The sequence below is a fragment of the Crinia signifera genome, chromosome 9 (genome assembly GCF_055691185.1).
Source record: "Crinia signifera chromosome 9, ASM5569118v1, whole genome shotgun sequence".
NCBI classification, from domain to species: domain Eukaryota; kingdom Metazoa; phylum Chordata; class Amphibia; order Anura; family Myobatrachidae; genus Crinia; species Crinia signifera.
This window is the reverse complement of record NC_139225.1, coordinates 18968847-18983682: the sequence shown is the minus strand read 5'-3', so window position 1 is coordinate 18983682 and position 14836 is coordinate 18968847. Positions and strand designations below refer to the sequence as shown.

Below are 14836 nucleotides of genomic sequence, written 5' to 3'. Positions count from 1 at the left end.
TGCACCCCAAGTCAGTGCATCACAGCAATTACACCCTGGCACCCCAAATAAGTGCATCACGGCAACTACATCCTGATACACCAAATCAGTGCATTGCAGCAACTGCATCCTGGCACCCCAATTCAGTGCATCGCAGCAACTTCATCCTTGCACTCCAAGTCAGTGCATCACAGCAACTACATCTTGGCACCCCAAGTCAGTGCGTTGCAGCAACTACATCTCGGCACCCCAAGTCAGTGCATCACAGCAACTACACTCTGGCATCCCAAGTCAGTGCATCACAGCAACGACACCCTGTCAGCCCAAGTCAGAATATCACAGCACCTACTGTATGTCAGTGCATCACAGCAACGTCATCCTGAGGCCCATAGTCAGTGCATCACAGCAACTATATCCTGACACCCCAAGTCAGTGCATTGCAGCACCTACTGTATGTCCGTGCATCACAGCAACCTCATCGCTAAAGCCCAAGTCAATGCATCACAGCAACTACATACTGACACCCCTAATCAGTGCATCACAGCAACTACACTCTGGCACTACAATTCAGTGCATCACAGCTACTACTGTCAGTCAGCGCATCTTAGTAACTACATCCTGGCACCCCAAGTCAGTGCATCACAGAAACTACTGTTAGTCAGTGCATCTCGGTAACTACTGTAAGTCATTGCATCACAGCTACTACATGCTGAGACTCCAAATCAGTGCATCACAGTTACTACCGTACGTCAGTGATTCTCAGAAACTTCACCCTGACACTCCAAGTCAGTGCATCACAGCACCTGAGGGTTGACAAATGCATAGACATGATAGGTAACAGCACACATATAGGGAGTGCTCTCGCAGCTGGCTCTAACCATACCATCCGCTGCTACTGCCTTTCTGTCCGCCTTCTGAATATTTGGGAGGCGAGCCAGTCCTATTGCCGCAGGGCACAGTCACAGTCCCCAGCTAAATTTCCTATGCCCATTAATGCACCAGGCTAATGTGCCAGGTATGCACTGGTAATAGTATAACCACGCAGCAGGGCCTGGCAGGGGGGAGAGTTAAGGAGGAGCATGGCTGGGATTACAGAGGGAGGGAGCCTGCAAGTGTTACTCCAGCTCTGCCTGGTGTGTGCACTGTTCAGATGGTGGGGGAGAGGTGGAGAAGTCCTGCTCCTGACTGTGCTGCCCTCTGCAAAGTAAGTGCCCCTGTACCAAACCTTGGCTGCTGTCTGTCTCACTCTCTGTGCATTCCCTGCCTCCTGCTCTCCCTAGTACCTGCCGCACTTCTGCCTCAGTCCCCAACTGTATCTATCCACAGAGCTGTCAGCAGTGACTACTACAGTCCTAGCAGCGTACCAGGGAATGTTACAGCCTTTGTAGAGAGATAAAGTGGACAAGATAAAGTATCAACCAATTAGCTCCAATCTGACATGTTATAGGGGGAAGGGTTTATCTACTGAGCCTTGGAGAGAGAAAAAGTGAATGGAGAAAGAGTACCAGCTAACAAGCTCCCAACTGTTAACTCCCACAGTCTGTGACATGACAGTTAGGAGCTCATTGGCTATGTTATTATCTTTTTTTTTTTCACTTTATCGCTCTCTAAGGGCCAGATGTATCAAGCTTCAAAAAGTAAAACAATGGAGACCGCCAATCAGCTCCTAACTGCCATGTTAGAGGCTGGGATTGAAAAATGACAATTTGGAGCTGGTTGGCTGATCTAAGGCTTAGTACATAGACCCCCACAGTACCAGGAAATCAGCTCCTAATTGCTATGTTACAAGCTGTGTTTGACAGTGACAGTTAGGGGCTGTTTGGTACTTTATCTCTCTCCACCTATCACCCTCCTAGTCTTGGTACATCTGCGTTACAGTATGTAAACCAGGGTTGCCTACCCTCCCGGAATGGCCGGGAGGGTCCCGAAAATCGGGTCACCCTCCCGGAACCCCGGAAAGGTGGCCAACCCTCCCGGATTCTGGGGGACCCCCGCTCCCCCCATGATTGCGGCTCCCCCCTCCGTTTAAATTACCTTATGTCTGAGATCTCCGGGGAGGGGGCGGGGCTAAAGCATCACAATCGTGTAATTTAGCCCCGCCCCTTCAACGGGGATAGGCAAATTGAGTAACTTTCCTTCATGGGGGCGGGGCTTAATGATGTCACGTTTAAGCCCCGCCCCCCGAAGTCGTGCTGAAAGTCTCCTCTCCGGGCTTCTCCCGGAGAGGAGCTTTTAAAAGTCGGCAACCCTGATGTAAACTGACAGGAGCTGACTGGTTGGTACTTTATCTCTCTCCATGTTATCTCCCTGCAAGCTTTGATACATATGCTTCAAAGCATCGCTAGTATTTACCAAGTTAGAAAGCTGGTAATATTGGTTAATACGGCACTGAGTAACACTCCCCAGAAGGTGCCGCTCTGCTCTTCTCCGTACGCTGGTGTCACAGTATCAGTTATGTATCTAGCGCACACGTATTCCGCAGCGTGGTACAGTCAGTCCCAGTGGAGCTGACAATCTGTATTCCGTACTATGCGGGGACACACAGACGCTAGGCTTAGATCCAAACATAAGCATCATACTGGAGTGTAGGAGGTAACCCACGCAAACGAGAGAACATATAAACTCCACACAGTGATTATTGGCCAGACATTGAACTCGTAGGACGCCACCATGCTGTCTTGCTTGCCACAATGGGGCAGCCTTGCTGATGCACTGTGGCTGAGTGTATGTGTATATGTGTATATATATATATATATATATATATATATATATATATATATATATCATATATTTAGCCAGAACTGTCAGTCTGTGACTTTGTGTATAACGCTGGGCGGAGTCATGGGCGGAGTTACACGCACAGTCACAGACTCCAGTCCTCACAAACACTATAGCTCAGCTGCTGCAGGGAACCGAAAAAGTTCCCCATCATTGCCCTTATTCTGATTGAGTCGGACGGCTCCGCGTGCGGTTGGACGGCCGATGGTTGGTATTTGCGCATGTGCAGAGGTGTTTCTGCGCATGTGCGAACGCCTCGCACGTCCGAACACTGAGTGAGGTCCGTGCAGAAAACGATCGTACGGAGCCATCCGAGCAGGGGGTGGAGAGGGGCGCGAAGGGCTGTTTGGGCTCATTAACATATGCGTACGCCCCGCGTTTCATGGGCGTTTGCATGAAAATGCTTGGAGCACGTATGGTAATGCGGCCCTGACGCACGTGGGGGAAGAGCTGACATAGCCGGATGCCAGCTGCCCGCCCATATCCCTGGTTTTGCACAGAGAAATTTCCGAGTGGTCTGGAGCACTCGGTGATGCCTGACTGCTCGTTCCATCATTCGATGGTCTGCGACCATCGGAGAATGGGGGAGGTTCCCACAGATGGGGGAGGTGTTCACATGAAACATCCACTCGCGGTCTGTACGCTCAGCGTCTTACTGCAGTCGGACGGTGTGAGCAATCTGTATGGTAGGCGGGGCTAAGAACACTCGGTTCCTGTCCGAAATACGCATCCATCCGATTTAACTAGAATAAGGGCCAATGTGCACACATCCCTACAGCCCACACACATTATACAGTGATGGGGAGGCTCCGTCACAGCCACATACCTCCCAACTTCTTCAGTGTATAAAGCTGGACCCTCTCCGCGAAAAGGGGGTGTGGTCTGTGCAAATGAAGGCGGGGCATATGCAAATTATGTCCCAGAAGGAGATACCCATGTGATGATTACACACACACTGCTGTATCTACAATAACACTGCCCATGTGATAATCAAACAGAAAATAGGGTACTTATGTATTATCTGGGCTGCCGATTTTTTGATTGTATGCCTTAACTTAAGGCATACAATCAGTGCGATGCGATGCGATATCGCATCGCATGCGACCATATCGCATGCGATGCGATGACCCGATTTTTCCATAGGATTCAATGTTAAAATGGACTGAGTCCATTTTAACATGGAATTCAATGGGAAAAAGGGGTCCTTTTGATACCCCTACTATCCAAGTGGGCATGGAGTTGGATATAAACCTGTAGTGAGCCACCGAGCCCGAAGCGTGGCGAGCGAAGGGAGCCCCGCGAGGGGACGGTATTCTGTGTCCCCTCGCCACGCTTCGGGCGCGGTGGCTCGCTACGCTCGCCACAGGTTTATATCCAACTTCATGCCCACTTGGATAGTAGGGGTATGAAAAGGACCTCTTTTCCCATTGAATTCCATGTAAAAATGGACTCAGTCCATTTTAACATTGAATCCTATGGAAAAATCGGGTCCATCGCATCGCATGCGATATGGTCGTATGCGATGCGATGCGATGGACCCGATTTCAAAATCGGCAGCCCAGATACTACATAAGTACCGAAAATAGATAATAGGAAATATGCTGGAGGAGAGGAGCTGACACAGGTGAGGGACAGACGGCTGCTGGGATCAGTGTGTAGTTCTGTACTACAAATCATTCCATTTCCCACCACCATGCTGCTAGAGACTACAACTCCCGGCATGCTGTGCAGTAAAGGGTGGCCTCTGATCAAAACACAGGGGGTGGGGCTTTGTGGGTTTCAGGGGGTGGAGCTATTCAACACTTTGAAGGAAAAAAAACAAGCAAAACATTGTTTTGCTATTCCATCGATGGAGGGAAACCATCTGGTTCTCCCCATCGATGGCAAAAGTATTTGACATCGGCCATGAACCATCGATGATTTTGAATCATCGATGGACAATGGCCATCCCTAGGACTGTGCATGTGAGAGAGGAAGCTCAGCAGCAGCACTGTCCCCTGCTATGCAGCAGCAGCAATGCAGAGGGGTGATCATTATCCCAAGTGATGCCCAATACTGAGCACTGCAGCCTCCCCCTGCTCTGTGCCTCCTCTTCTGCTGCCTGTAATGTACCCTAGCACTACTGATATATATATATATCCACACCTTAGCACTACTGATTTATATAAATATATATTCTAGCACTACTGAGTCATAGGGCAGTATTTAATGTGAATACTGGCGACGTGCAGCGAATCCTGTTTAGGATTCGCTGCACATTCGCCACTGCTCGCTGCATTCCGGAGCCTCGCCGGCTCCGGTATTCAACGAGTCAGGGGCTCGCTGCCCCTGACCGGCGAATTTGAGCTCCTGCGGCGGACGCCGCAGGGAGCCTGAGGACGGTGGCAGGCAGGGAGATGGAAGTCTCCCTGCCTGCCCCAGAACGTTTGTGGGGGGGAGGTGGGCTCCCCGGGAGCCAGGCAGCACAGGCTGCCCCCCGGGGGTGCCAGCAGGGGACCGGGTATATTCACTACACCCGATCATGCATATGTAACGATCGGGTGCAGTGAATATATGAATATCTAATGAGCGGCTCGGCTCCGGCCCCCTGCTGGCTGGTCTGTGTAAAAAAAAAAAAAATTTAATTAAATATATATTCATGTGCTTACAGCACATGAATAAAAATAGCATGCCCCTCCTCAGAATAAAATTCCTGATTTTTTGACACCAATTGTAAAAAACAAAACACTTTATTTTAAAAGTTCACCTTCCACTTCACCATAAAAAGATAGCGATTGCTACTCGGTGAATCATGGCGAAAAAAAACCTTGAAATGTATTCGCCATCTGGTCATTGAATAGGGTGATTCACCGTTTTAGTCAGAAATTCGCCTTACAGCACAAAATCGCCATAAAAACCTGGCGAATCAGCCTCATTGAATACCGCCCATAGAGTGACAGATTGGGTAGCCTAGCATATAGCTGTGATGAGCGAGAGAAGGTGTATCCCCAGCTCCCCCCCTTGATCCCCCAGCTGTATCCCCACTTTCCACCGCCCTCCCCCCAGCAGCATCCCCCGCCATCTCTCAGCTCAGTCTATCCACAGCTATCCACCCATGAGAGGGCCTAGAGCCAGCACCTATCATTGGCGGCATGCTGCCTGTGACCATGTCTGAGTGGCCAGAAGCAAGTGACAGGCGACGCCGCTCCCTGCTCGGCCATAAGTGGATGGAGGGGAAGCAGAGCACAGTGGCGTACAATACATAGTAGTGCTTCATACGCCGCCTACACCACCCACAGTATCCCTGCACCCGCCACCCCACCCACACGAGCCCCTAACCACCTTCCCCCACTCATAGCCCCCTTGAACCCAACACTCACCCACGCAATAAATGTGTTCGCAGGTTAAGGGGGCGCAGCCCCTCACGATGGAGTGAAGAGCGTCTGTAGGTTTGCATAAGCAACGCCCCCTTTTCGCCGCGAGGGTCCTGCTTTATACACTGAAGAAGTAGGGAGGTATGTGGCTGTGCCGGAGCCTCCCCATCACTGCATAATGGCCTTTATTCAGATCTGATCGCGGTACAAATTTGTTCTCAAAATGGGGAAAACCATGTGCACTGCAGGTGGGGCAGATGTAACATGTGCAGAGAGAGTTAGATTTGGGGAAGTTATTTTGTTTCTGTGCAGGGTAAATATTGGCTGCATTATTTTTACACTGTAATTAAGATTTCAGTTTCAACACACCCCACCCAAATTTAACTCTCTCTGCACATCTTACATCTGCCCCACCTGCAGTGCACATGGTTTTGCCCATTTTGAGAACAAATTTGTACTGTGATCAGATCTGAATAACGGCCAATGTGTGTGGGCTGTGGGGATGTGCGCACATGATGGGGAACTTTTTCGGTTCCCTGCAGCAGCTGAGCTATAGTGTTTGTGAGGACTGGAGTCTGAGACTGTGTGTATAACTCCGCCCATGACTCCGCCCAGCGTTATACACACAGTCACAGACTGACAGTTCTGGCTAAATATATAAAGTTATATATTCAATGTCTAATTATATTTTCAGTGCTGTGGGTAATGGAATCAGAGGAAAGTGAATGAAGGAAGCAGAAGTAATGTGAAGGAGAATTCATCGTTAATGCAGAGGTAAATATTACAGAATATTGCAGTTTATTATATACTCCCGTATATTGGGGGAGATTCTCTAAAGCAGAAATGCGGTAAAAACCCCTGGGTTCTTACCGCATTTCTGTATGCTCTATGGCCCCTCCACAGTGGCTGCGCTGCGGAGGGAATCGCCAGCCAAAGCCTATGGGCTTCTTACCGCAGCGCTACTGTGAGGGATCTGTCGCGGATCCCTCCCAGCATGCCCCCGCCGTCCCCATCACTCTGCGTATGCGCAGATGGACTCCCGGGTCTCTGATCCGGAAGTCCAGTGTCGGCACCGCATCACAAGGGACAGCTCTTATTGCAATTATGTGTGTGTGTGTGTTCCACGATAACTCTCGAATGCTTTAACTAATTGTCTTCAAACTTTACACACAACCTTATCAGCTTAGGGGGCAATCTTAAGCCTCGTACACACTGAGCGACTTTCTTGTGAATGCCGTCCAGTGTGTGCGGTGCAGCAATGAGCGGTGAGCACTCCACATCATCGCTGGTCTGATCCCTCATCTGCTGGTATTATTAAAAATGCTCAGTGTGTACGGGGCAGCGATGGGTGGTGAGTACTGCTGCATGCCCCCGCATCATCACTGCCGGACGCTGCTCTGCTTATCTGCTCCTCACCGGGAGAGGGTGTGGCCACGCCCCCGTAAAAAAAGAAAATGGCAGGGGTGCAGCTGCTGCCTCTCTTCCCCGCTCAGCACAGGTACAAAGCAGTGTCTGCTGGGGAAGAGAGGCTGTGCTGCTGCGGCAGCCTCTGCTCTCCACTCCCACTGCCCGATCTCTGCAGCAGGGGAGGGGCATGGGTCCCTCCATCAGACTCAGGCAAAATGTATCCACTCCCCCCCCCCCCCACCCTCCCTCTCTTGAAGGCACTGAATATAACACAATAAACAGACTCCCTTAAGTGGACCCTTAACCACTTGAGTGGTGGGTTTTCCTGGGGCAGGTTTTTCCTGCCCCAGAAATACTCACCTTCTGCAGCAGCCCCTGCTCATCTCTTTGGATATTCCTGTGTTTGGACACCGAACGCACGAGCGGCCGAATCTCCCCGGGCGGCCCCGATGTTCCCCCAGCGGTGACATTTTCACTTTACAAAACGTTTCAGAAAAAGCATAAAAATTATTCTCCACTAATGTGGTTCAGGCGTCCGGCATAGCGGCGCAGCTGATAGATGGGGAGTAGGCTGCAGGACTTGAGCATTTTAGCAAATCTTCCCATATTTTTAATCGCTTAAAAAGCAAATCAGGTTGAAGTGGCCCATACGCAGGTGAACTTATACTTCTTTTACACCAAAATCCCGGATCCAACCTGGTATTTGAAACACGGTTCCAAGTCAAGTTGGATCCTGGATTTGCTCCATTTACACTGCGGTGCCGCCCCGCAGTGTAAATGGGGGCAGCGCTTGGAAATGACATCCAAGGTTAGCTTCTGTGCTGCCCCCAGCCTCCAAACACCCTAGCCCCTGTCTGTGAGGTGACAGACAGGCATGCATTCACCTCCTCCCCGGCTCCGCTGCTGTCTGCACAGTGTGCGTCCCCCACCTCCATACTGACAGCGGGAGTGTCTGGGAGTGTCAGGAAAACACAGGTGTTTTATGGGAGGGTCTGTGACATCTGCCCCAACCACAATCAGCCTGATTCTGTAGCGACCAATCAGCCACTTGCATTTGTTGCCTGACTTGCGTTAGACAGATATCAGCAAACTACTAGTTGGTTGGTTAATGTGAGATCAGGTTTGTGCTTTTCAGCAATGCTAGTAATTGATCCTCTCAGCTGCAACCAGTGAGGTTTCACTTTATGTTTTGCCCTTTGTACTTTTCCCATATAAGCAGCCAGTTACCCATTACGTACAGGCCCTCTGATACCCCTTTCACATCGCACTTTTAAAACGGTAAATTGCCGTTTTTTTCCCTTTTTAAAACGTTTAAGCCTGCACTGTGAATGCACCACAGCCGATTTACCGTTTAAAGTTAACTGGCATTTCGAACCGTGTAAAAAGCAGAGTCCTACACGGTTCCTTGCCGTTTTTTGTGCAATGTGAATGTGTACAATGTGTCTGAAACGGTATTTCAGGCAAACAACACAAGCTACAGAGCAAAATGACAGGCAATGTTGACACTCTGGCTTGAAACGTGTTCGTGATGAACCGGTTTCACTGCTATGTTGAATGAGACTTAACCGGTATTTAAAACGGTAATCTGCGGCAATGTTAAGGCTCTGACCCGTTTCAATTACTGTTTTAAAATACCGGTTTTTAAAACGTGTCGGCGATGTGAAAGTGGTATAACATGTCTTTTGCTATTGGCTAGAAAATATGGGAAGGGGGCGGGGCATTCCTTTGATTCACATTTTTAAGACAACAATTCAAGTCAGACAAGAGGTGATTTGTGCATTTTACTTCTATGAGACCGTCACTTGTTATTAGATTAGACTGTCACTTGTTATTAGATGAGACCATCACTTGTTGTTAGATGAGACCGTCACTTGTTATTAGATGAGACCATCACTTGTTGTTAGATGAGTCCGTCACTTGTTATTAGATGAGACCGTCACTTGTTGTTAGATGAGACTGTCACTTGTTATTAGATGAGACCGTCACTTGTTATTAGATAAGACCGTCACTTGTTGTTAGATGAGACCGTCACTTGTTATTAGATGAGACCGTCACTTGTTGTTAGATGAGACCGTCACTTGTTGTTAGATGAGACCGTCACTTGTTGTTAGATGAGACCGTCACTTGTTATTACATGAGACCATCACTTGTTGTTAGATGAGACCGTCACTTGTTGTTAGATGAGACCGTCACTTGTTATTACATGAGACTGTCACTTGTTATTACATGAGACCGTCACTTGTTATTACATGAGACCGGCACTTGTTGTTAGATGAGACCGTCACTTGTTGTTACATGAGACCGTCACTTGTTATTACATGAGACCGTCACTTGTTGTTAGATGGGACCGTCACTTGTTGTTAGATGGGACCGTCACTTGTTGTTACATGAGACTGTCACTTGTTGTTACATGAGACCGTCACTTGTTATTACATGAGACTGTCACTTGTTATTACATGAGACCGTCACTTGTTATTACATGAGACCGGCATGTTAATGTTGATATGATATGACCAAGGAGACAATAAGTGGAAAGCGCAGGTTACGTAATGTGTCCGCAACCAACGTACCCTTTATACCTAACTGCGTGCGAACAAAACGTAGCGCAGCGCAGCGTACAGTCTATTGTATGTTATACACCAAGAACCGATACCTTAATAAGAGATCCTTTCGCAGGACTTTGTCTCCAATTTTTCGAATATACCTTAAAGGACAGAGTCCGCTATGTAAGGACAGAGTCCTTAATGTACCTTATCGCTATTATGCGAATAACTAGACACGACCACTGAATAGAAGTAAGGAGGTTAGAACTCCGTAAAAAGATTGTATTAAAGTCCCTAATGGACAAAAGGGGGTTACAGAAATAAGAATAAACAGGTATAACAAGTGATACAATACAATAACAATGAATACTAAACAAACTCTGCTAAGGGGAAAGAATACAAATACAAAACACAATCAGCCAACAATACTTTAAGAATAAATACCGTGAAAATGCAACCGTTTACCGTGGTCATCTAGTATGTGAAAAGCAGTCCGGTCAGAGCTCACTATCGTTCAGGAATGAGCGATAGTCCGGTAGGAAGGTCCAGGGAAAGTAGTTGTGCCGAAGAGACCCTGGCTGCTCTGGGTCGCATATCTTATAGGGTCAGAAGGGGGAGGTCAAAAGGCCATTCTCATTGGCCAGAGATCATATGTCCGGTCCACTGTGATTGGAGGTTAGACGCTGTACCTGGTCTGACCAGGTGCAGGGGAGGGAACTTTAAGAGTCCTTTGTTTGGTGGTTTCGGCGTCAGCAAGGATAAGAACCGGTTTGAGCTAGTTTCCTTTGTTAACTACTTACAACAGAAACTGTCTCTGGAATTATGGATTATGTCCATAACTATCGGACAGTGTACATTGCGAAATATTCGCAATGACCGGAATACTTTGCATGATGAGCTGAGCGGAACGATACTAAACACGATACAGACAGATGTGTGCAGGGCTAACTAAGCTATGTGTGGCGTTCTAAACCTTTTAACTATATTTCCTTTCGTGTAAGTGTGTTATTATGAATTTATGTGTGATAGTATGTCTACTCTTCTGGTCCACATTGTCACACATACTCGGGTATGGAAACTTTATTTGCGCAACTCTGCGAACCAAAATGGCGGCCATACTATCACAAAATGGCGTGTGTGTACCTAGACTTCCACAGTCCACCCTTTAACAGTAAATATAAAACTGTTACATTACAAAATATTTCACACGACAAAACAGAAATTCATAATCCTAACAAAGAAATTGGGATCCATGAAATAAACATATAAGGGGAGTAAACCATCTGCTCTCGGCCGATCCAGGATCATGGATAAACGATGGGCCGCATTTATCGAACAATCTACTCAGGGTCACGAAGGATAATGTACAATTTTGGGATAAAAATAAAAACAGGGGTGGTTACAACATATACACGTTCACAAATATGGTTTCTTTAAAGGGAGGTGGTTTCGATTTTTGGGTCATATACCAAACCCTGGTCTTCCTCTGTATCCCTCGTTCTTACACTCATGATTTCGGTACGTTTTGCCTTTCCCCGGGTCACCACCTTTAAACATTTGAACAATAGCACAAAGACTATGATGGCACCACCGATGCAGAGAAGGAGTTTTCCTATGCTAGCTATGATCCCTTGCGCCCATTCTCCTAAACCAGAGAACCAGTGCATTGGATTCAACCAGGAGGTCCATTCGCTAACTTTGTTACCTATTTCTGCCAGGCTGATATTATGTTCCCTTCTAAATTCCCATTTAAGCTGAAGAATCTCATCCATCCGGTGATCGATGATTTCTTCTGGGTCTTCAGTATTGTTGGTGATATATGTACAGCATTTCACCCCAAACTGTGTAGAGAGGGTGACACAATATCCTCCTGTCATGGCTGTCAGATAGTTCAACACCATTCGATGTTGGACTAGCTCTCTTTTATACGCTTGCAACTCCTTCCCAGTGTATCTAAAGGTGTCATCATAAATCTCAGTGATGTTATCTACCAAGCTGGCTAATGCTTGTATGTATTTAAAATTGATAACTCCTCGGGCGGTATGGGTGATATCTAATGCAATGAGGAATTGGATACCGAACGACTCGTGTATCATTTCAGAAGCTAGGGGTTCTTTTCTTATTGTTAAATCCCTTTTATGGATTTGGTCATAATGGGTATGAGTGTAAGGAGGAGAAATACCTCTGTGTACGTTCATCATCTCATCGTGTGTGAGGGTCATCACTTCCGGTAACACTCTGCCTAGATAACAAATACCAACGTAGTTCATGGAGAGCCATTTGTACGCCCTTCTACCACAAATATAATAAACATCGTCAGGGAGAAAATAAGGGACAGAGTATTTCATTATCTTGTCACACATTATCCATAAGAACATCCCCGTCCCCTGCTCCCTGACTCGTTCCTCACATGTTTCTGGCTGTAGGGTCATATTACAGTAGCCGGCTGATACTCTGCCGGCCATCATTTTACTTTTCTTCACCGTGTAAACATATTTATAGTGTCTTCCACTGGTTCGGATTTTTAATAATAATTCTTTATCTATGGGCTCTCCATCTGGACGCTGGGAGTAAGTTATTGTCTGGTTTTGCCATGTCACTTCCCAAGTACCAATTGTTCTGGAACTTGAGAAGTTCATACATACCAGGGATTTATCCACTTGGTATGGGTGTAATCTAAGACTAGGGGACCTGGTATACAGGTATCTCTTATCCAATGGCCTCCCCTTATTTAATACGCTTATCTCTGAAATACTAAGCGGGTATGGGACTAGGCCTACACTACTCCTTTTATGTAATACTTGAGAACACACCCAGCATTCTGTTTGGTTTAAAACCTTACCCACTAATGAGTGGTAATCACTCAAAGGATGTTGGCCGGTAGTTGCCTTACTGGTCGACTGACATCGCTGGATGCATCCTTCTTCCATTTTAGGTTGACAATATCTACAGACACAGTACTCACCAGACAATAAATCATCACATAGCCCTTGAACTACGTTTCCCTCATACCTTTTACCTTCTCCTGTCATGGGCAAAGTGTCGAGCTGGTTTAGGGATTCTACCTCACCCATATCTGGGTCCATTATTACACTGTCAGGATTCCGCTCCGATCGCTCTAGAATGTGGCAGCCACCGAGTATTTTAGGATGAAGAGAAGAACACAGAAAGAAAACAAAGACATATGTGCATAACTGTGAACCTTTTGCTTGGAGTCCTTCCATCATCTCTACCAGGGGACTTGTATTTTGCTCTGCTTCTTAGACCTTTGTTCGCTCAGGTTGCTCGACCTTGGCTGCTTCTCAGTGTTCCCGAAACAATGCTTCTAGCGACACTTCTTCTCTCTCGCTCTCTGCACACTGGGATTCTGGGTTACTGGCTTTCTTGCAGTGGGACGAATGTATCCAAGTCTCTCTCTCTGCGACTTTAATTGATGTAGTGCTGGTCAACAAAACTTGGTACGGTCCTTCCCAACGGTCTATCAAACAACCTGAGCGTAAGAAATTTCTGATCATAACAAAGTCTCCTGGTTTAAGATTATGACAATTCTCGGTAGGCATATCAGGGTTCAGTAAATTCAGCTGCTTTTGTTGCTTCCTTAGCTGTTTGTTTAGCTTTAGGATATACTGTACAGTTAGCTCATTATTACATTTTAGATCATCCTGTGGGTCTATCATGATGTGTGGCTGCCGACCAAACAGTATCTCGAAGGGGGACAGGTTGAGCGGAGTCCTGGGAGTGGTCCTAATGCTATACAACACAATAGGCAGTGCCTCTGGCCATAACAACCCTGTTTCAGCCATAACTTTACCCAATTTGTTCTTAATAGTACCATTCATTCTCTCAACTTTGGCGCTCGCCTGGGGACGATATGGAGTATGAAGTTTACTATTAATCCCCAGGAGTTTACACATGATTTGGAAGACCTCTCCTGTGAAATGAGTGCCTCTGTCACTCTCAATGACCTTTGGGATACCATATCTACAGACAAACTCCTGACATATTTTCTTTGCTGTAAAGGTAGCAGTGTTGGAGGCAGCGGGGAAAGCCTCCACCCAGCTGGAAAACATGTCAACACAAACCAATACATATTTCAAATTTCTACAGGGTGGTAACTGTATGAAGTCGATTTGTATTACCTGGAAAGGGCCTTCTGTAGGAGGGATGTGGGATGGCTCTGTTGGGATGGCTTTTCCAACGTTCTTCCTCAAACAGGTGAGGCATGACATTGCCACTCTACCTGCTTGAGAAGCGAACCCTGGTGCACACCAGTAGGCCTTTACCAGCTTGCACATACCTTCCTTCCCAAGATGTGTCAGCCCATGGGCCGCCTCGGCTAGACTAGGAAGGTATGCTCTGGGGGCCACTGGTTTCCCGTGTCCATCTCTCCAAAGTCCGGTGGACTCTTGGCCACATCCCTTCGACTTCCATACTGCTCTTTCCTGTGGGGAACACAAATTCTGCATGTCTATCAGTTTGGATGTGGATACCATGTTCAGTGTACAAAGGTTGGTGGGATGGGTAAAAATATTTACAGGGCATGCGGCCCTTTTCGCTGCCTCATCAGCGCGGCTGTTCCCAAGTGACACCGGGTCTTTCTCTGATGTGTGAGCTTTGCACTTGATAACAGCCACTCTGTCTGGAAGCTGGATAGCTCCCAGAAGTCTCCTAATGTACGTCGCATGCGCCACTGGTGTGCCAGCCGCCGTCATGAAATTTCGGAGGCGCCATAGGGCTCCAAAATCATGGACTACTCCGAAAGCATATCTGGAGTCG

The 14836-nt window shown here is 47.4% G+C and overlaps 1 protein-coding gene across 1 annotated transcript in view; it reads left to right on the top strand.

Moving 5' to 3' along the window:
• The first annotated feature begins 1088 nt into the window (after positions 1 to 1088).
• Positions 1089 to 14836, top strand: part of SLC47A1 (solute carrier family 47 member 1) — a 45647-nt gene continuing 31899 nt past the window's right edge. Inside the window, exons 1-2 of the mRNA XM_083161287.1 lie at positions 1089 to 1183; positions 6805 to 6884. The gene's annotated coding sequence lies outside the window, so the exon portion shown is untranslated. The remainder of the gene's footprint in view (positions 1184 to 6804; positions 6885 to 14836) is intronic.